A 22207-nucleotide genomic window follows, 5' to 3' on the forward strand; every position below is an offset into this window, starting at 1 on the left:
CTAGGGCTGCAGGGGAGAAGCATTTTAACCATCTGGACAATTAGCCATACCTGTTCCTATTTTCCTATGGTAATATTTGATGCTGGGAAGATTATAAAAGGTGCTAGTTTTCTTGATTTTATAAGTGTAATAGAAATTATTCCATTGGAGCATGTGCTTTGGTCCCTTGGGACAAAGATTTCAGCTAATTAGTAAAGGGTATATACAACATCATGTGCCTGGGTGACTCTTCCCATTTCCCTGACCCAGCCCAGGGGTTACTGAATCAGAGAAGATTGTCCACTGAGCCAGGAAGAGTAGCCTAGTCAGTAGACCTTAAAAGGAGTGACTCCAACCTTGATGCTCTCTCTCTTGAGATTGACCAAGCATGCCAGGACTCTTTGACCTCTCCCTTGGTCTTCTGGTAAGCGGAATATGGTTCATCTCCCTTTGTCTGGAAGTTATCTTCAGTCAGTCAGTCAGTCAACAAGTATTCATTGAAGTACTCTGCTAAGCACTGGGAATCCTAATACAAGCAAAAAGAAAGGCATTCCTTACTCTCAAGAAGCTTACATTCTAATCAATCAATAAATATTTACTAAGCACTTACTATGTGTCAGGCACTGTGCTAAGCACTGTGGATTTAAAAAGAGGCAAAAGACACTTCTTGTCCTCAAGGAGCTTGCAGTTTAACAGGGAAGACGTCACATAAGAAGAAGCTGAAAAGCAGAAGGGGGAGGGGAGAAGGTAACTGGCCAAGGGGCATGAGGAAGGAATCCAGACAAGTGCAACCTGGTAGGAAATGAGGGTTATTTTATTGGGTTACTGCTCACACGTGATCGATAGAATATGTGCTCATCTAGATCAGCCTGAAACAGGATTTAAAGGCCTTGGCCAACTCTTCTGTGTTTATAATTATTTCCTGAGCACAGGGGACTGACTAACCAGCAATCCTAAGATGAATGTTTCTCTTCTAGTCAGTGGTCCTCTGAGTTCCAGAATTTAGGAGTTCCTAAGCCAGGGCAGACAGTCTGGCAGAAGGAAATAGATGACAGAAACTGAGAAAGGCAGAAAAATATAGCTGGGTGTAAAAACCCCTAAACTCTGAGTTTCGTCTTCCTTTGTTCCTGAAGAGACTTCTGGCCTGTCATTTATTGGTTCAGGCACCAGAAAGGTGGGGCAGTGAGAGAGAGAGAGACAGAGATAGAGAGACAGATACCAAGACAGAGACAGAGAAACAGACATAGAGAGGCAGAGACAGAAAGACAGACAGACAGTTTGCTGGAAAGTGCCTTGTCCTCAATGCTTGTTGCTGTGCTCAGACAGTGTCCACTGCTACAACACAGACCAAGCCTCTACCTTTGGTCAATGAGCAGTAGCGTGGGACCAATAACAGTGTTGCTGGAGAAAACAGACCAGATCAGATCAGGTCTGAACTGCTTGCAAGCATGTGAAAATTTCTTCTCACGACTAGGGACTAGTTTCCATATCAGAAAAGAAAATCAATCTGTTCTAAGTGTTGAGGAGAGAACCACAGGAGGTGGTGGCTGGAATAGATGTTTTTTCCAGGGGTTCTTACCCTGGAGTTCATGGATCCCCAAGATAGATTTTAGGGGGTGTAGTCTATGAATCCAGATGGAAAAACTACATCTTTATTTCTTTATAACTGGTTTTCATTGTTAATCCAATTTATTTTATTTTATGCATTTAAAAACATTATTCTGAGAAGATGTCCATAGGCTTCATCAGAGTGCCAAATGGGTCCATAGCTAAATGTTATACCTCCACTTTGCATCTGCTGCCCTCTCAGGTTGCAGCTACAAAGAATAAGGCCTCATGCCAGGTACCCTTTGATGTCCTGTTTCTCCTCCCCCCTTTGCTTTCCTGCCTCCTTTTGTGTGTTTCTGATTTTATATGGTAAGCTCCGTAAGGGCAGGGACTGTCTTTTTTTTTATTATTAATTTTATCCCCAGTATTTAGCACAGTACCTGACATATAGTAGGTGTTTAATAAATGTTTGTTATTATTATTTATCCACATGCTTGTTAGAAGCATGTGAACTCATCTTCCACAAAGTTAACACACCATCTAGAGGTGAAGGAAATTAACTTTACTTAATGGAGGTTGAGTAAGAGGTTTGTGTTTTATCAGGTATTAGGTTTAGGTTGGGGCAGTGGGAAAGAAAGAAAAAATCCTCATAAGAAGGAGCTTCAAGTAGCAGAAATTGTCCCAGGGCTTCCAAGAGTTTTGCTTTATATCTTTATGCTCAACTAGTAAAGGGATGAGGATGACTGCTTGTTCTCTGATGTATTACTTCCTTGATGTTTTGTGGAGTCATTAGCTTATATTTGACCAATTTTAACTTCTAAGGAGTTATTTTCCTCAGTACTTTTTGTACTACTTTTACCAAGCTGTTAATTCTCTTTTCATAACTTTCTTGCATAGCTCTCATTTCCTTTCTTAGCTTTTGTTCTACTATTCTTATTTGATTTTTTAAATAATGTTTTGCTCTTTAGTTCTTCCAGGAATTCTTGTTGGGCTTGTGTTCAGTCTGCATTTTTCTTTGAGGCCTTGCTTCTTGATGGGGTTAAGTGACTTGCCCAGGGTCACACAGCTAGTAAGTGTTATGGGCCTGAGGCCGGATTTGAACTCAGGTCCTCCTGAATCCAGGGTTGGTGCTCTATCCATTGCACCACCTAGCTGCCCCTTCTCTTTCTTGATGTTTTTGCAGCATTGTCTTTTGAGTTTGTCTTGAGTTTCCCTGTGACTATAGAGGACTTTTATGGTCAGGGTTTTTTTTTTTTCATTTTCCCAGCCTATTTCTTGACTTTGGACTTCGTTGGAGTTGGGTTTTGCTTACCTCTGGGGGTGGGTGAGATGTCTTGCCTGATCTTTTGTCATTTATGTACTTTTGCTGCTTTCAAAACTTATTCTGGGAGTCTATAAGTTTTTGATGCTTCCAAAGTAGTGTAATCCCAGAAAATGTTTGGTAACTGCCCTCCTGGTCTGCATTTTGGTCCTCACACAGATAGGGCCCCTGCTCCTCATGACCATAACTGCTCCTCTCTGACCCGGAACAGGGTAATGGGTGACACATGGCACTTCATCCTACACTCAGCGCTAGTATGGGGGACCCCTAGGATCTCTTTCTGATTAGGTGTTTAGTCCCTGCACCATAGCCCAGAGCCCATAGCCAGTGGTACAGCCCACAGCTGATTCTTTCATACTGCATTCCCCCCACCCCAGTGGCTGCAGACCCCTCTTTTTGTCTTCCTAAGCAGCCCTAGGCTGGGAAAAATACTCACTGTGAATTTTCATTGGCTTCCTGCCTCAGAATTTGGTTTGGTGTATTTTTAAAGTTGTTGTAATTGCTCTTAATTTGCTGGTTTCACTCTGCTATTTTTGTTTGGCCTCCCTGAAGTATTGTTTTCTCATTGATATTATATGCAATGGAGTAAGAAGACCTGCATTCAAATTCTAGTTCTGCCACTTCTTTTCCTATGTGACTTTGGACAGGTCACACTTTTGGTTCTCCTCGTGGCCTCTAAGGTAATTTCAAGCTCAAAAATCTATGACAATATAAGGTTCTCTAAAGTTTCTTCTTTGCATATGCATGTAAAATAAATGTCAGAAAGGTAGGGGAAGGGGGTTGATAGCAAGATAGCATAGTACAGGTAGTGATCCAGCTGAAGTCTCCCAATACTCCCCTTCAAACAACTTTAAAAGAGTTCCTCAAATAAAATTTTAGAGCAGCAAAGCCAACAAAAGGTCAGAGTGAGACATTTTCCCATTCTAAGGCAAATTAGGAGGTCAGCAGAATAGATCTGTGACACTGGGATGGGGGCAGGCCTGAAGCAGCAAGCAAAGGCTTTGGGGGCAGCTGTGAGAGCAGCAGCAGCAGCGGCAGCAGCTCTGAGAGCTCTCGGCCCAGAGGTGGTAAGAGGGTCGAATGACTGGTCAAAAAGAGATTACAGAGAACTCTTTGCTGGCAACTCTATTGCCCATATACAACAGTTCCAGGGTGAAGATGACTGCTTGTGGTCAGTCACAAGGGATGAGGGGCCTTGGTTGTAGTTTCAAGGTAGAGAGGAGCGCTAGTGCTTGTGACTGCAAAAAAGTAGGGAACCAGGTCATAGTTCCAGGGCCAAGAGGTACACTAGCACTTGTTACTGCTGGGGAACAAAGACCTTTCCCTGGTAAAGACCAGAGCAAAGACCAGGAGAGCAGATACCTTTCCCTGGATCATACCACCTTGGAAGTACCCAAAACTTGCAGACCCCCAGAACCAGCTCTGAAAACAGAAGCACAAAGAAGGTTGAAGCTTTGGATAGTACATACTCACTCCAGCTAAGCAGAGCCCAACTTTAACAAAGTGCAGAAATAGGCTGAAAAATGATAAAACAACAACAACAACAAAAAAAAAAACTTGACCATAAAAAGCTACTACACTGTCAGGGAAGACCACAGTATAAATTCAGAAGAAGACAACAATGTGGGAAAATAGTTTTCTCAAATATATTGGGAACTGAGTCAAATTTATAAAAAAAATAAGAGATTTCGAATTGATAAATGGTCAAAGGACATGAATAGGCAGTTTTCAGAAGAAGAAATTAAAGCTATCTATACTCATATAAAAAATCCTCTAAATCACTATTCATTAGAGAAATATAAATTTAAACAACCCTGAGGTACCACCTCACACCTATCAGAAATGACAGATGCTGGAGGAGGTGAGGGAAAATAGGTACACTAATGAACTGTTGGTGGAGTTGTGAACTGGTGCAACCATTCTGGAGAACAATTTGGAATTACGCCCAAAAGGCTATACAATTGTGCATACCCTTTGACCCAACAATATCACTACCAGGCCTATACTCCAAAGAGGTCAAAGAAAAAGGAAAAGGACCTATATGTACAAAAATATTTATAGTAACTCTTTTTGTGTTGGCAAAAAATTGGGAAATTGAGGGGATGCTCATCAATTGGGCAATGCTGAATAAGTTGTGGTATATGGTTGTGATGGAGTATAATTGTGCTATCAGAAATGATGAGGGGGTGGTTTCAGAAAATCATGGCAAGACCTCTATGAACTGATGCAGAGTGAAGTGAGCAAAACTGGGAAATCATTGTGCCCAGTATAGCAATGTTGTAATGGTGATCAACAGTGAAAGACTTGGCTACTATGATCAATAAAATGTTCCAAGACAATTCCAAAGGACTCATGATAAAAAAAAAATCCTACACACCTCCAGAGAGAGAAGTGATGTACTCTGAGTACAAATTGAAGTATAATTTTCTTGCTTTATTTTTATTTTTTGCTTTCTTCCCTCAATGTGGCTAATAGGGAAATATATTTTGCATGATTTCACATGTATAATTAATATCATTTTGCCCACCTTCTCAGTGGGCAAGAAAGGGGTAGGAAGGAGGGAGACAATTTGGAATTTAAAATTAAAAAAAAAGGAATGTTAAAAATAAACTTTAAAATATTTAAAAGTAAGGTTAAAAAAAGAAAGAACAGTGGGGAAAGCAGTGTAAGTAGGCTACAGATTTGGAAAGGCAGTCAATAGTCCATAAAGAATGCATAACTTTTCTAGCACAGCAGAGCTGCCTTTAGCCAGGACACGTAAACAAAAATTAAACAGAATTTCAACAATGGGTATTTAGAGAATGGTCCTAGTAGTCCTTTAATTATTTATTTTTTTAAAAAAACAACAACAACAAAACATTTTTTGTCTTCATTCCAACTTTCCATCCTCCAGACTGAACCCTCCCCTGTGACACAGAAAAACAAATAAATGAAAACATCTGATGAAAGAAATCTGGTTTGGCAATGCATACAACATTTTGTCCTACTTGTCCCCCCCTCCTTTGCCTTGAAGAGAGAGGTACAGTTCATTATCTTTTCTCAGGGCTCCTTCACTGTTTTCTCAGTTACTAATAGTTCAACTTTTTAGCAATCTTTTCATTTGTATTTTTTAGTCATTGTGCATATTGTTCTTTTCATTCTGTTTATTTGATTCTGTATCAGTTCATAAAAATTTCCCTATGCTTCTCTAAATTCTTTGTGTTTATTCATTCTTATGATAATGTTCCATTTCATTCACATATCACAGTTTTTTTCAGCCATCTTCCAATCAATGAGTACCTACTTAATTTTCAGATTTTTGTTCTCACTAAGAATGCTGCTATCAATGTTTTGCTACATGTAGGATTTCCATTTCTATCTTTAACTTCCTTAGGTTTAGTTATTTTCCATGCATAATTCCAAATTGATATCCAGAATGGTTAGATCAATTCATAGCTTGGCCAATTGTGTATTAATGTTACTAGTCTTCCCACAATCTCTCCATCACTGACTACTGATATTTTTTAGCCATCTCTGCCAGTTTGCATGGTGTGAGACAGAGCCCCACAGTTGTTTCAATTTGTATTTCTCTATTAGGGATTTGGAACTTGTTTTCATGTAGTAGTTTATAGTTTGGAATTCTCTTGAAAATTGTTTGTTCATATCCTTTGACCACTTATCTAGTGGGAAATGGATTTTGGTGCCATATATTTGTGATAATTCCTTATGTATTTTGGATACGAGACTTTTATTAATGACAATTGATAAAAATATTTTCCCTACTCTGCCATTTCCTCTTCTAATTCTATCTTCATTGATTTTAATGAAAAGGTTTAAAATTTTTTATGTAGTCAAAATCATTGGCTTTATCTTTTATCATAGTTTTGAAAGTAACATGGTGTCACTCTTTAATTTTTATGGTATGACTTTGTATGACTAGACAACATATCTGTTTTGAGATTATTGTGCTTTATGTTGTAAAATGTTAGTCTAAATCTAATTTCTGACAAATTGCTTTCCAGTTTTCTCAGTAGCAAAAAAAAAAAAAAAGGAGTGCTTCACTCAGTGATTTGTTTTTGGTCTTATCAAACCCAAGTTTGTTTCTGCTTCTTGCTTATCTAGTCTTTTTCACTGATCCACTTTCCTGTTTTGTACCAATTAGTTTTTATGACTACTGTTTTATAATATAGTTTGAGGTCTAGTAGTACTCTACTCTCTTCATTTATACTTTTTCATGATTTCCCTTGAGATTCTAGACCTATTCTTTCAAATGAATTTTACATCTAGCTCTAGAAAATATCTCCTTCATAATTTGTTTGATATAGCACCCAATATGTAAATTAATTTGGGTAGTATGGTCTTGTTTTCCTTTAGAATGGTCCAATCATGAGTGATGAATATCCTCCCAATTACATAAATCTTCTTTAATTTCTCTAGAGATTCCTTATTACCCTGTGTTTGAAGAACCATATGGTGCATGAAGAAAAAGAGAGAGAATTAGGGAGGAAGGACATTATCACAGCAGAATAGCAGTTTCAGATGTTCCTGGGTGTTTTCTTCCTTTTGTGTCTAATAAAGTGATTCCTTGTACTGTGTATGTTTTTTTTTTCAGGGTTGTCTTGGGTATGTGGCTGTGCCTCTGAGTTGCCCTGGGCCTGTATGTGCTTTGTATCATGGGGGAGTGACTGACTGATATAAGGAATTCATGTCCCAGGGTCAGCAAAGGCTGGATCCCTAATTGATATCTTCTGAGATTTCTTTCTCTCCTCCCCAGGGGTAGGCACAAAGCCTTACAGGTCAGATGTTGAAGTTTCCGGGGGCTGATAGCAAATTTTATTTTTGATGGGTACAATATCTTGGGGTAGCTTATTCTAAAACTGCCTTTTCTCCAAAGACTAGAAGCTTAGTCATGCTTACTGAATGTCTATTCTAGCAGTAGAGTGCTCTAAAAATTCAAGTTGCTTCCCATTCTTTTGGCACCTAAAAATCCTGGAGGAGTTCCTTTAGTTCATTATCCAAAAATGTTCTCCAGCAACAGCTGAAGAGGTTGAAGTCATGGTATTTATACTCACAGAATCAGTGGTATTCAGGAAAGCATCAGTTGGAGAAGACTGCTCTGGATTTTTTCCACCCTGTTGTGTTTTTCTATTTTGAGCTCATGCAAAATGGCAGAGGCTATTCCTCTGCTTATTTCCAACACACAGTCTATCTGGTTTCCATAAGGATTCCCACAGGGTTACCATTCTTCTGTATGGATTATTCTGATTCTATTCCACATAGATTCTGGAACACATTCTGCCTGACAATTCATGGCACCAATAGGCATTTGAATGGCAGCCGATGAGAACCATATATTATCATCATCATCCTGAACAAAAATGTATTAAATGCCTACTATGTGCCTAGCATTGTGCAAGGGGCTGCAATACCAATACAAAAGTGATCTAGTACCTGTCTGTCCTCAAGGAGCTTGCGTACACACACACACACACACACACACACACACACACACACACACACACAAGATGATCATAAATACAGGATAGACACAAAATAAGCATACAGTGATTTGAGAGTACTGTTGGTACTAATAAGGAAAGGCCTCTTTAAACTGAGCTTTGTAGAGAGTTAGGGTTCCAAGGAGCAGAGCTGAAGGAGGGAGTGCATTCTAGGCATGAGAGATAGCTCATGCAAAGACCAGGAAGTAGGAGGTGGGATGTTGTGTATAAGGAATATCAAGTATGCCAGTTTGACTGGAGCCAAAGAGCCCCATGAGGAGGACGGGCTGGCCAAGATTGTAATGAGATTTAAATGTTTGTGTATTATCTTAAGGCCAATGGGAGGCACTGAAGTTTCTTGAGGAGAGTGATATGGTCTGACCTATACTTTCTTGTGGTTTAGTCATTTGCAGTTGTATCTGATTCTTTGTGACTCCGTTTGGGGTTTTCTTGGCAAGGGTAGTGGAGTGGTTTGCCATTTCCTTCTCCAACTCATTTTACAGATGAGAAACTGAGGCAGACAGGGTTAAGTGACTTGCCCAAGGTCACACAGCTAGTAAGTGTCTGAGGCTGAATTTGAACTCACAAAGGTGAGTCTTTCTGACTCTAGGATCAGCACTCTATCTACTGTGCCACCTAGCTGCCCCAGATCTATACTTAGGAATATCAATTTGTCAGTCATGGAGAAGATGGATTAAACAAGAGAGTAATTGAATTCAAAGAGACTTATAAGGAGGATATTACAGAAGTCTAAGGGATATTAAGACAGGCTGTTAGGGACTTGAACTGGGGTTAGGACTTGAGTTAGGACCTAAACTGGGGTAGTTGTGGTATGAGTAGAGAGAATAGGTGCAAGAGATAATGAGGGATTGGCATCAGCAAGACTAGGCAACTGATTCAGTATGGTGGAGTCGGAGAGTGAAAAGACAAGGATGCCTCCTTGGTTCTGTACCTGTATCACCACTCTCAATGGAAATAAGAGAATTACGCAGATGTAATTTGAACACCTTCCTTCAGTTGACTATTTCCACTTGATGCTGTATTTAGCTTGTTTTTGCACAGTTGTTTACCTCCCTTACTCTCTTAGCCTTTGCTCTAGATACAACCCTTCCTCCTACTTGGCACCCGCACCCTGCTATCCTCTGGAACCTTCCATCGTTCTTTCTTTTGCCATGGTGGCTTTCTTTGGCATCCTCTTCCTTGTGGTGTCAGAGATTAGAAATCAATCATATATACTGATTGAGATCCCACTTCCTTCTTAAAAAGCTCATAGCCCACTTCTAGATCTCTTGATCTGGGAACCTCTTCAGCTGTTGTCATTCCATATACTGAATCTGTGAACATTTACGCTGGTGATTGGATACGTTTCATAGCTCTGGATGAGAACATATCTTCCTTCTGTCACTGAACCAGAGGACCTTGGTAGGTAGCTGGACTTTTAGTTATTGTTATGTTTTGTTTTGTTTTTTACCGGGGGTTCAATATTCATCAACAAATCTTGCCAGGATATGAAAGTTTACGTATGAGATGTCTTGAGTTGTCTGGTGTGCTGGGCAACTTACAACCAAATGTCTAGAAAGTATTTGCCTTTATGTTAGGGAATAGATGAGATCATAGATCTAGGCCTGTAAGGGATCTAAGAGGCCATCTAACCCAATCCCCTCATTTCATAGACAATGATCAGCTCTTGAGTCTGAAAATAAACCCTCGTGACTAGGACAGGGAATCTGAAAGAGAAAGGAGGCTATAGGAAGTGAGTAGGTGGAGGCTTAGATGCTACCGAGGAAGACCTTTGGCCTTGTAATGTTCAATATTTTTATCAATTACTTGGAAAAAAGTCTCAGCGGCATAATTGCAAGAGGCACATAAAGCTAGAAAGAATACTTAATCTGGTGGATCAGAGTGAAGATCCAAAAACCGTCTTTCCACCTCCCTTGTTTTACCTTACAGACCAACAGGCTCTCTGAAATTACCATTCAATCTCTCACCTCTATGCCTTTACAAAGATGGAGATTTGGAATCGGGAAACCTGGGGTCTTTCCTCCATGCCTGGAATATCCTCTTGCCAAACCTCCATCTAGTAGAATTCCTAGCTTTCTTCAATCTTCATCTCAGATACTACCTCCTAAGGGAAATCTTTCTGGGTCCCATTAGTTACCAGGGCTCCTCTCTTCAAAGTACTTACATATCTCTGTAAATGTTATTTCCTTCTTCCCTACTCCCCCCAAGTTTAGGCTCCTTGAGGGAAGGAACTGTTTTTCATTTTGTCTTTATATCTCCAGCCTCTACTGTAATGTATTACCTGTAATAGGTGTTTAATAAACTCTTCTTGAATTGACTGATTGGTCAAAATATAATAAAATGATATTGATAGGGATAAAGTCCTATACTTATCTTTTAAAAAATCAATTGCACAAGTTTAGGGCAGGGGAGGTATAACTAGACAACAATTGGTGAGAAGAAGATCTGAGGGTTGACAAGGCTAGCGGCTTGCTCAATATAAATCTGTAGTGTGACTCCATGGTGAAAAAAGTTAACACTACCTAAAGGCTGAATTAATACAGATATAGTGTGTCACAACCGTGATCCCCTACAGCCTTGGTCTTCATTACAGGTTGACTTGAGTCTTTTGTTAGGGTTTCTAGCCAAGCCTGGGGCATTTTGCATGCAGCTTTCCTAATTGGTGGCAAGAGTGCTTTTGCAAAGAAAACTGTGTGCCTGAGTAAGGAGCAGAATTGGCACAAAAGTTCTGGAGAGGAGAGACATTCTTCATGCTGTTATTGAGAGAATACATGGGTGCCAGACTCTCTTGGGGACTAACTAAAGACACACACACACACACACACACACACACACACACACACACACACACATACACCATATGCACAGAAAAAAAGAGAGACAGACAGACAGACTTTGGAAGCAGCAGCTATCTAGGGAAAGCCAGCTCTTTAAAATGTACCTGATCTCTTCAAAGAGATCAAAGAAGGAAGAAAAGGACCTATATGTACAAGTATATTTTTAGCACCTCCTTTTAAAAAATTTTGTATTTATTCAGTATTTTATTTTTCCCCAGTTACATGTAAATTTTTTTACATTTGCTTTTTAAATTTTTTGAGTTCCAAAATCTCTCTCTTCCTCCTCACCTCATTGAGAAGACAAGCAATTAAATACAGGTTATACATGTTTAGTCATGCAAAACATATCCATAATAGTCATGTTGTGAAAGAAAACAGACAAAAAACCTCAAGAAAAATAAAGTTAAAAAAATCCTATATTTCAATCTGTCTCTGGGGATGGATAGCATTTTTCCTAAGTCCTTCAGAGTTGTCTTAGATCATTGTATTGCTGAGAATAGCTAAGTCATTCACAGCTGATTATTTTACAATAATTGCTGTTACTTTGTACACAGTACATTTCACTTTGCATCAGCTTCTGTAAGTCTTTCCAGGTTTTTCTGAGAGCATCCTGCTCATCATTTCTTATAGTACAATAGTATTCATAATAATCACATACCACATATCATAATCACATACTACAACTCATTCTCCAGTTTATGGGCATCTCTTAAATTTCTTTTTTTTTTATTTTTAGCTAGGCAATGGGGTTAAGTGATTTGCCCAGGGTCACACAGCTAGTGAGTGTTATGTGCCTGAGGCTGGATTTGAAGTCAGGTCCTCCTGAATCCAGGGCCAGTGTTCTATCCACTATGCCACCTAGCTGCCTGCATCTCTTAAATTTCTAATTCTTTATCCCCAGAAAAGAGCTATAGCAGCTCTTTTTGTGGTTGTAAAGGCATGGAAACTAAAGAGATGACTACCAATTAGTTGAAGGCTGAAACATTATGGTACACGAATGTAATGAAATACTATTGGGCTATCAGAAATGATTGAAAGAGGTTGTTTCAGAGAAAGCTGGGAAGACTTGTATGAACTGACACAGAAAAGACTGAACAGAACTAGGAAAACAATTTATATAATAAAACCACATTGTAAAGATAAACAAATTTGAAAGACTTAAGTACACTGATCAACTCAGTGACCAGCTCTGCAAGGATTAATATAATAATCAAGCATGCTATTTACTTTCTGACAGAGAGATTCTAGGCTCAAGGTACAGAAATGGGACATATTTGTTGGACCTGGCCAATGTAGGAATTTGTTTTGCTTGATTATGCATATTTGTTACAAGGATTTTGTTTTTATTCTTATTTTTCAAGGGGTTAGGGAAGGTAGGAGGGAGAAAAAAATAGACTTTTTGTTAATTTAACAGCACGTCCCTGATTTCCAGCTTGTCTCCCTAAAAACTTCAGGTAATAACAAATCAGTTTTGAATCATGGGAGTATTTCCTTATAAAAACTGAAAATTTCTTCCTCAATTCATTTACATAATTCTTTAGGTCCCACTTTCACAAAATGAAGGAGGAGCAAATGATTATATCCCCAGTTCCGAATAGGTAGAAGGTCAATTGACAGTAAAGTATCTGAAGGCTTCTAAGAGGTCAAGGCATCATAATAGTAGTAGACATGTTGACTAAAATGACCCATATTTTTTTCTGTGCCAGATCCATCTCTGCCATAAATGTAGTATAAAGTTCCTCTGAGAAAGCAAACAGCTTTTCTTTTCCATTTTTCCATATTTTTCCATTTTATCTCTGACAGTGGTCCATAATTTATCTCTCCTTTAAGCTTTACCCTCCTCTCTACTACTCAACAAAGTTATTCTATTTATCAATTATAATTTTCTAAGTGATAGTCCAATGAAGAAAACTTCCCATACATTGCTTCATTAATTACCAAAAGAATACCCCCACTTGCCACTGATCAATTCTATTTTAATAATTTCATTCATTCTTGTTTCTTCCCTTTGTCTTGACACATACTGCCATCTTAGCGGTCAAGTCCTAGTTGATAGAGTTGAAAGTCGTCCTGAAAGTTTTGCCAACCACTCAGGTGGTAGACAAGGCCGTATAAAAATGGAACACTGTCAGTTGCACCAGTCCCACTTGCTAATTTACAGTTGTGAACTGGATCTTAACATCTATGCCTAGCATGGTTTTAATTGATTACATATGTATTTTTATGTTTTTATTATATATTTTTAATGCCTTTCTACTTATAAATTCTCCTCCTCATCTTAGCTCATAGTTTAAGTACATTAAAGGCTGGGGTCATGTCTTCAACTTTATTTGAAAGCTGCACCAGCTGGTTGTGGAAAGACTGGTCTATGAATCTATTGTTGCTGGAGCTGTGAATTGGCTTAACTATTTGGAACCAGAATTTGGAACTAATTGTAAGAAAACAAATGAAATGTCTCTACTTCCCAACCCAGAGACCCTACTGCTAGGTGTATATACCTATGAGGTTGAACATTGAAAGAAAAGTTTTATATATATACATATATATGTATATATATAACAGTAGTGGCAAAGAACTGGAAACAAAGAGAATTCCCAATGATTAGGGAATCGCCAGACAAATTGTAGTATATGAACTTAATGTAATACTACAGATCTATAGGAAACAATATGAAAAATACAGAGAAACATGGGAAGACATATGAACTAATCCAAAGTGAAGCAAGCAGAACCAGGAAAACAACATGTATAGTAACTACAACAATGTAAATGGAGAGAACAACAAAAAAGTAAAAGTTGTATAATGATGATGAGCAAGCTTGGCATTTTTGTCAGAAGTGATAGACTAGGATTTGGAACACTGCATATACTTTCAGACTTGTTGTTTGCCAAACAGCTTTTTAATATTTCTATTTTTGTTCTTCTTAAATAAGAGATGGCTTCCTGGGTAGGGCAGGGTGGAGGGATATATTGGTGAAACAAGGTGATCATAGTTCTCATTTATATAACACTCCAAGGATTGCAAAATATTTTACATATTGTGGCAAGTGAAAGATGAAATAACTAAAATTGCTTTTGCTCAGATTATTTCTTCAATTATTATTAATTAACTAACAATATGCTAATTCATTTGAAGCAAAGGTTATTAATAGCATTTTTTTAAGAAAAGGAAGATGGCCATGCATGGCTAATGCTCAGGTGAGAAATAACTGGATAATGAAGCAAAGACCACATTTTGCAGAGGGCCCTCTCTATCTTTGCCAATATTCATTGCAGTCATCCAGCCATTGAAAACAATGGCTGGATGACTGTTTGCAACCATTTCTATTTCTTCATTAAGGAGTTATCTGAACTTTGTTATTTCTTTCCATTTCTTTCTTCTCTTTCTGTTTTGCTTTCTCAGTGCCCATCTGCGGAATAGCTCTCTTAATTTAGAACAGGAGGCACCATATTAAAGGAACATTGGCATCAACAAGTCTAATGTGAATCAGAAAAATTCCTCAAATGCCTGCTTGTCTCTGACTCTGAATTTGCACACAGAAATTCAAATTCATTAAGCTAGAGACAGAGCATGTCGAGACTGCTGCAGGTTTAATAAAGAGGTCATGGCTTCTCATTTCTGTCATTCCAACTGAAGACATCATTAGGGCTAAAACTAAAATAAGAGAATGTCACAGAATGTCAGACTAGTCATAGTTCAACTTTTCTTTTTTGCATTAGTGACTCAGCCGGTCACCATGGCAACCTGACACTTGTATAAGGGATATTGGATTTGATGCTTTTCCCTCGCTGCTTTTCAGTTAGTATAAATTACACTCCTACTTCATGGACTATTGCCATAATATTTATATCTGGGTCATACCAGTAATGTAAGTTGAAGAAAATATCTGTTTAAAGCAGCACAGAAAGCCTCCCTTTTCACAAGAGAACAAATAGCAATCTAATGTTTGATGTGAGCACAAATAAGCTTGTAATAAAGCATGAATTCTTTCTTGTGCAGTAAGTCTTCCACACTAATCCCCTTTATGGAAAGATTACAGCACCCTGGTCCTCCAGTAGTTTGATGAGGCCATCACTCTGCTGTGGTTCTAGACACAATCATTGGGCATATGGCGCTTGCTTTTGGGGCCCTACCACCACCCCCTAGTTACCTCCTTAGTCTCTTTTCAGCATTTCTCCCACCCAGAGCCACCTCCACCCATGGTCTTCCTGTCCCCAGGAGAGAGTCCAGTTCTTTGGTTCTTTTCTTCCTCCCAATCACCTGGCCAAGTCATCCTTTATTATGTTGTCATATTGATCTTCAGAAAATACTGTTCTACTATTCTACTCCCCATTTCAAGAAACTGCAAAGACTCCTAATTGCCTTGAAGTGATAGACTCAAGATGTGGAAGGAGATGTGCATATTTGCAAGCAGGAATTTCCTTTGCTTGACTACGCAGATTTGTTACAAATGCTTTGTTTTTCCTTTCCTTTTCTTTTTTTTTTTCATTTTCTGTGGGGGAGGGTGAGTGGGGGGGAGGGTGAGTGGGGAGGATGGTGAATAGATATATGTTAATACAAAATGTAATGAAAAAAGACAATAGCTAAAGTGATTTAGCTTATGCAGGATAAGACAAAAACATGTTTGCTATTTTAGACTTATAGGTTACTTTTCAAATGATTTAAGAAAATATTTAAGCTTCTATTTTGTGCTAGGCATAGTGCTCAGCCCTGGAAATTTTTTTAAAATGATAAAACCAAAACATTCTTTGCCTTTGAGGGACTTACATTCAAGTTGGGGAGAACAATGGTTACATAAGTAGGTAAATTTAAAACAAAAAAGTAATTTTTGGTTTTAACAACCAGGAGGTCAAGAAAATTTTTCTGTATGAAGTGGTATTTGGCTGAACCTTAAAGGGAGCTAGAGACCTTTCGAGGCAGAGGCAAGGAAGGATTATCCTTTCCATTCCCATACATTCCATGTATGGGGAAATAAGTCAGCCAGCTGGCTGGAATGTGGAGTTCATGAGGGCATGGGATGTGAATTGATTTGAACAGCTAGACTGAAGCTGAATTGAGAAGAAACTTAAATGACAAACAGATATTTATATTTTATCCTAGGGGAACTAAGAAGCTACTATGAGGTCCTTGAGTAATTCAATGGGAATTCAAGAGCAGAAGATGAAAGAGAAGCTAGGGTGGGAGGGATGGTCTATATACATTTCTATTTAAATTTCTAGATTTATAGAGGTTTTAGTTGAATCCTTCAGCAAGATATAGAACATTCCAGATGTTTAGAGAAATATAGTGCAGAATGGAGGGACTAGTTGCTGTGTGTGTATATATGTCCACAAATGTCCATATGTTTGTGTATATATGTCCACAAATATATATCTAAGTGTATATATGTATACATACATACATACATACATACATATGTTTGTGTGCTTAGTTTTTACTTTCTATGGTTCCAGTGATAATATTTGTTTCCTTCAAGTACATTTCTAGGTTCTTAGTGGTAATATATGATTCCTTCAACCTAGAGCATTCCAGCTTTTTTTGCACTCTAAAATGAATTGGAGCTCTCTCCTTAAACACTTACATCATTCTTTTTTATATTTTCTATGCACCTACTTTTTCTAACATGTATTATGATGATTTGTATACATGAGGATCTCTGTTATTTTTCATATTTGCATCCTGAGCACCCAGCACAGTATCAATGTCTTGAATTGTTCATTCATTCCTCCTTTACAATATGTCTCCCATCTACTGTTGTGGTCACCCTTTCACTCATACTGCCACCACTTCCATTCACACCTCTCTCTTGGACTAATATAATAGCTTCCTAAATGGTTTTACAACTTCTATTATTCATAAAAATTCTTATCATTTTATTCCAGTGCTCAAAAAATTTATTTTTAGCCTAATATTGAAACTCTTCAATACTCTGGCTTCAACCTATCTTTCCATTTATCCAAGGTTTATATTTTCTTCAGACACTTACTAGCACTGTGACTCCAGGCAAATCACTTAATAACCACTGCTTGCCCCAGGTTCCTGAGCTGTAAAATGGGGATAATAATAGCACCTACCTCTCAGGGTTGTTGTGAGATCAAATGAAATAATAGTTGCAATGAATTTAGCACAGCACATGTGCTATGTAAATGTTAACTATTTTTTTCATTAAATTTGTATTGACATCTTGTGTTTTTATGTCATCTACATTTCTGAATATATCCTTTTTCTTCTCCCTCCCTGAAAGTTATCCTGTAAAAATAAAGAATAAAAAAGAGTGAAAAAAAGTTCAGCAAAATAACTAATGTATTAAAAAAAGTCTTGTGTTACTTATATGCAGTGCTCTACACCCATAGTTCTCCAACTCTACAAAGAAATAAGGGGGATGCCTTCTCATATATCTTATTTAGAGTCAAGTTTGGTCATTATAATTTCAGTGTATTTGGATTGGATTGTTTGGTTGTTATTGTTTCATTTACATCATTATAGTCACTGTGGATATTGTGTTCCTGATTACTTCACTTTGCATCAGTTCATGTAAGTCTTTTCTCTGCATTCATTATATTCAACATTTCTTTTTTTTTTTGTGAGACAATCAGGGTTAAGTGACTTGCTGAAGATCACACAGCTAGTATGTGTCAAGTGTTTGGTCTGAGGCCAGATTTGAACTCAGGTCCTCCTGACTTCAGGGCTGGTGCTCTATTCACTCTATTTGATTTAGGATTAGAAATTCTTTTTTGATACTGGTCAGTTCCTGAGAAGAGCTTATATTTCCTTGAAAATCCATTGGGGGTAAACCAGGTTACATTCCAATGAACCACAAAGGGCTTTGTGAGTCTGAGGAATCATTGTTTCCTTCAGGCTCCTCAAATCTGTTAGGTGTTCCCAGTTAATAAATGGGAGAGAGGCAAGAAGAAAAAATCTTGATGAAACCGTTTCCATCAAATTTTCGCTTCTGCATTCCTGCAACTAACGTTGTAAATGTAGCCTGCAACTAACTTTTCAGGCTTTGGGATATTCTGAAAAAAATAATTCATGATAAAGGTGTGGAAAAAAGTGCTAAGTAAGATCTGAGGGATGTGGTTGGACTTTAAAGAATGAGAAGGAATTCAATAGGTAAAGAAGAAGAGTAAGGACATTTCAGGGGGCAGTGAATGGAACATTGAACCTGGAGTCAGGAAGACTTGAATTCAAATCCAAACTCAGACACTTAATAGCTCTGCGACATTGGGCAAGTCATTTAACCTCTACTTGTGTCAGCTTCCTCATCTACAAAATGGGGTAATAATAATACTTACCTCCCAGAATTGTGAGGATGAAAGGTGATAATATTTATGAAGTGCTTTGCTAATCTTAAAGCATCATATAAATGCTAGTGATAATGAAGAAGAAAAGGAAGAAGAAGAAGAAGAAGAGGAAGGAAAAGGAGGAGGATGAGGAGGAGGAAGAGAAGGAGAAGAAGAAGGAGAAGGAGAAAGAGAAGGAGAAAAAGAGCACAATTTTGGAGTATTAAGTAGTCCAGTTTTGCTGGAATGGAGAGCAGAGAGTGGACAATTACATTGCATATGGCTCAAAAGGGTGATCCCAAGTTATTAGGGGCCATGGACACCAGGCAAACAATTTGAACTTTGGTCAGCTGATAATTGCCTTAAATAAGGAGATATTGACAAAATAACAATCAATTTGTTTGCTTTTTAACCTCACATAAAATTCCAAAAATACTTTCGTAAGAAGTTTGATTAAGGAAGCCACCTATCAATCTGAGACATTCCCTCAGTCAGCTGGGTAAGATTAAGTACATATGCCATTTTTTAAAGGTAACTCAGTCTCAGCTCCTCATAAAATGTGACATTCGCTGCTACTCTATTGAATGGATTTCAGAGACTGAGCTTGTCTTTTGATCAGTGGTTGAGAATCAGATGACTTCCCTGTTATGTGAAAAGTGAATTGGTCCCTCTGCCCCACCACCCATTCCCTTTCCACCTTCAGAAGACATGACAGAACACAACAGCATGGGTCTGAGTGTGTGTGTGTGTGTGTGTGTGTGTGTGTGTGTGCCAATGCACAATTTCTTCCCTTCTCACCTTTAGGAAAAGTGGATGGCAGCCTATGGCAGAACTACATGGTAATGGTAGATACTTCCCTGAGCAGGAAATGCAAGGACACTGTTCCTGAAACATAGCTTCCTGTAAATAGGAGATAGAGTGGAGTGGGATGTTGAATTCCTGGACAAACTGATTTCAAAATCCAACCTTCTAGCCAAGGAAAGGAGGTTTCTTGAGCAGCATTAACTTTGGAAGTTTCATTATATGTGACTCCAAAAATGAGAGTTCTTCAGTTCAAGAGCTTAGGTAACCTATATTTTGGAAAAAAAATTTTTTTCCACTGCTTTGTGCTCCATGGAGAAAGATGATAGTCAACATAGTTCCTAAACTTCATCCTACTTAAATAGCAAAGGCAGAGTTGATACCCAGCCTCTGACACTTACTAGCTGTGTGATCTTGGGGAAGTCACTTAACCACAATTGTCTATAAAAAAAAATCAAAAACAAAGTTGGTGAGCTACTCTGATAATCAGGTCCAAAGGAAAGGATGTATCTTGTCAACAGCCACCAAAGAATATTTACTTTCCGGGGGTAATCTAAGCCACAGGGTGGCGCTACGAGTGTTGGAGAGACTGTTTAGACTCTGGAAAAAAGGGAGTCACTAGGACAACAAAGGGTCACTCCATTATCAAATCTCAATTTTAGTTCCCCTCTGGAAATGAGGAGGGGGAGGTATTTGAATATGTCATGTTTCTGTATCTAATTATGGGCTTCTGTGAGTCCTTAGCATCTCATGCCTTTTATTGCTGTAGGAAATAAAGGCTGTCCAATACCCAGCATGCATTTAGTACTTTCAGTGCCTGTATTGAAGATGAGGACCCTGTTATCCACATTGGGGAAATGTAAACAGAAACAGTATGATAGGAAGACCACTGCTTCTGTTGCCAGAATGCTTGGGTTAGAATCCAGCCCTTGATACCATCTGTGTGATTTCAGACAAGTCACTCTCTCCCTGAGCCTCAGTTTCCTCATCTATAAAATTAAAGGGTTGGACTATCTGGACTTTGACATTAGTTTCATCTCTAGATCTGTGATTCTATGACCTAACCTATATTTTGGGCATTTCCTTGGAGTTTGGCAATGAACCAAGAAGACAAATTGACTTTCCTTGAGTTAGGTCTCCAGGATCAAAAACAGTTCATATGAAGCCAGAGATTTTTTTGGGGGGGGGGCTTGGGAAACATGTTACTTTCTGCTTTAAAACTATCATGCTTAGAGGAAGAAGCCTAGGAAAACCAAGTCCCTAAAGAATCTTTAAACTATCATATATAATTTTTAAAGACTCATTCACCATCCCCCAAATCCATCACTGCAAGCAGTTTCTTTTCCAAACCTTCCATACAAAAATCATCAGCTGACTTGGTTTTTATGAAATTAGCATTGTCGATTTGATGAAAGCAAAGACTATTCGGTTCAAATTTTAAATCAGTGACTATCTTGAAACTTGAAAATATTAAAAAAAAGAAATATGAAAATAACAGTGACAAGTCTCTGCTTATCATATTCAGCTCTGCATACTTTTTTCCTTTGAAACCTTCAAGTAGGAAGAGTATGCCATGGAAATGTATCTATTGTCCTAGCAGAAATTCTTGGCTTAAATCCCAAGGCCTATTTCTCTAAAGAAGAAAAAGAAACAGCGTTGATTACAGGGAGAACTAAGCACTAAGTAGTGACTAATGGAAAAAGGGAGGATTTTTAAAATGGCTGCAGGATGTGAGGTCTTGAACAATTCAGTCATTATCCCCAATTGCTAATAATAATAAACACTTAGATTATCCTTCTGGATGCTGTTAGGTTATCAGAGGGGAACAATACTTTAAACCCAGTGTTTCTTGGCCCCCTTAATTGTCTCGAATTTCTCTTTTATCCACTTTCACAGAGGTTCTTACTCTCCAGCTTTTTCAATCTCTTCTTCTCCACTGGTCCCTTCTCTAGTCCCAGCTTTCACGCTCAGCTCACTCTACCAAGCCTAAAAAAGCTCTTAAACCTTCACCTGGTCCCCACAACATTCCCTACCTCCCCAGCAACCATCCCACCTTTCCTCTTCTCTTTGTCGTCGTTTGGACATTTCAGTAGTGTCTGACTTTTTGTGGCATATGAATTAGAGCTTAAAGGACAGATTAGAATTCAACAGGCAAATAGTGGGAATGAAAACACTGTCATTGTTCAGTCATCTCCAACTCTACGTGACCCCATTTGGGGTTTTCTTAGCAGAGATACTGGATTGATTTCCCATTTCCTTCTCCAGCTCATTTTACAGATGAGGAAATGGAGGCAAACAGGGTTAAGTGACTTGCTTAGGGTCACACAGCTAGTAAGTATCTGAGGTCAGATTTGATCTCAAGAAGATGAGCCTTCCTGATTCCAAGTCCTGCTGTTCCCCCTGGGCCATCTACCTGTCTCCCCTCCTCTTTAGCACTGACAGAGCGTGAAAAAGTGTTGACCTTCACTGCCTCCATTGCTTCCCCCCAGCAACTAGTGTCTTCCCTTCCAGAGTACCTTGAATCAATTTTACATGTTTTTTTGTTTGTTTGTTTGTTTTGTTTTAAGGCAATTGGGATTAAGTGATTTGCCCAGGGTCGCACAGTTAGTAAGCGTTGAGTATTTGGTCTGAGGCTGGATTTGAAGTCAGGTCCTCTTGACTTCAGAGCCGGTGCTCTATCCACTGCACCACTTAGCTGCCCCCTATCTGACATGTTTTGTATAAACTTATTTATGTACATATTATCTCCTCTTGCTAGATTGTAAGCTCCTTGAGGGAACGCACACTTTTAATTTTTTTCTTTGTAAACCCTGCAGCTTAACATACTGCCAGCACATAGTAGGTGCTTACCAATTGCTTATTGATTAATTAATTACTCACTTCAGACTGTAATCTAGCTTTTACCCTGCACTCCTACCTCTCCAGTGAAACTTTCCTCAA

Source organism: Vombatus ursinus, unplaced genomic scaffold, assembly GCF_900497805.2.
Source record: "Vombatus ursinus unplaced genomic scaffold, bare-nosed wombat genome assembly UNPS02014828.1, whole genome shotgun sequence".
In the NCBI taxonomy this organism is placed as follows: domain Eukaryota; kingdom Metazoa; phylum Chordata; class Mammalia; order Diprotodontia; family Vombatidae; genus Vombatus; species Vombatus ursinus.